Below are 307 nucleotides of genomic sequence, written 5' to 3'. Positions count from 1 at the left end.
AGACACCTGGACGAATGGTGCATATGAGTGGATGGCTGAGTGTGTGGACAGAGAGGAGCCTATTTAAGTGAATAGATGGGTAGATGGTCAGACGAGTGGATGGACAGTTGTGTGGATGGGTGGTTGGATGGATGGATCATTGGATGGATATTTAAGCAAACTGGTGGGTAGATGAAAGGTCAGGAGTGGGCACAGACGCCGAGTATGTGGATACACGGCCATGGATGTGGGTAGACAGCTGGATGTGTGGACAGAATAGATAGTCAAGTGCATGAGCGGATGATGGACAAGTGAGGGCATGAGCGGA

The 307-nt window shown here is 50.2% G+C and overlaps 1 protein-coding gene across 1 annotated transcript in view; it reads right to left on the bottom strand.

Annotated features, from left to right (window-relative positions):
* The window catches only part of LOC105302975 (putative ciliary rootlet coiled-coil protein 2), a 71,861-nt gene that overhangs the window by 27,031 nt on the left and 44,523 nt on the right, over positions 1-307 (bottom strand). The window lies entirely within an intron of this gene.

Source organism: Pteropus vampyrus, unplaced genomic scaffold (genome assembly GCF_000151845.1).
Source record: "Pteropus vampyrus isolate Shadow unplaced genomic scaffold, Pvam_2.0 Scaffold291, whole genome shotgun sequence".
In the NCBI taxonomy this organism is placed as follows: Eukaryota; Metazoa; Chordata; class Mammalia; order Chiroptera; family Pteropodidae; genus Pteropus; species Pteropus vampyrus.
This window is presented reverse-complemented; position numbering and strand designations above follow the sequence as displayed.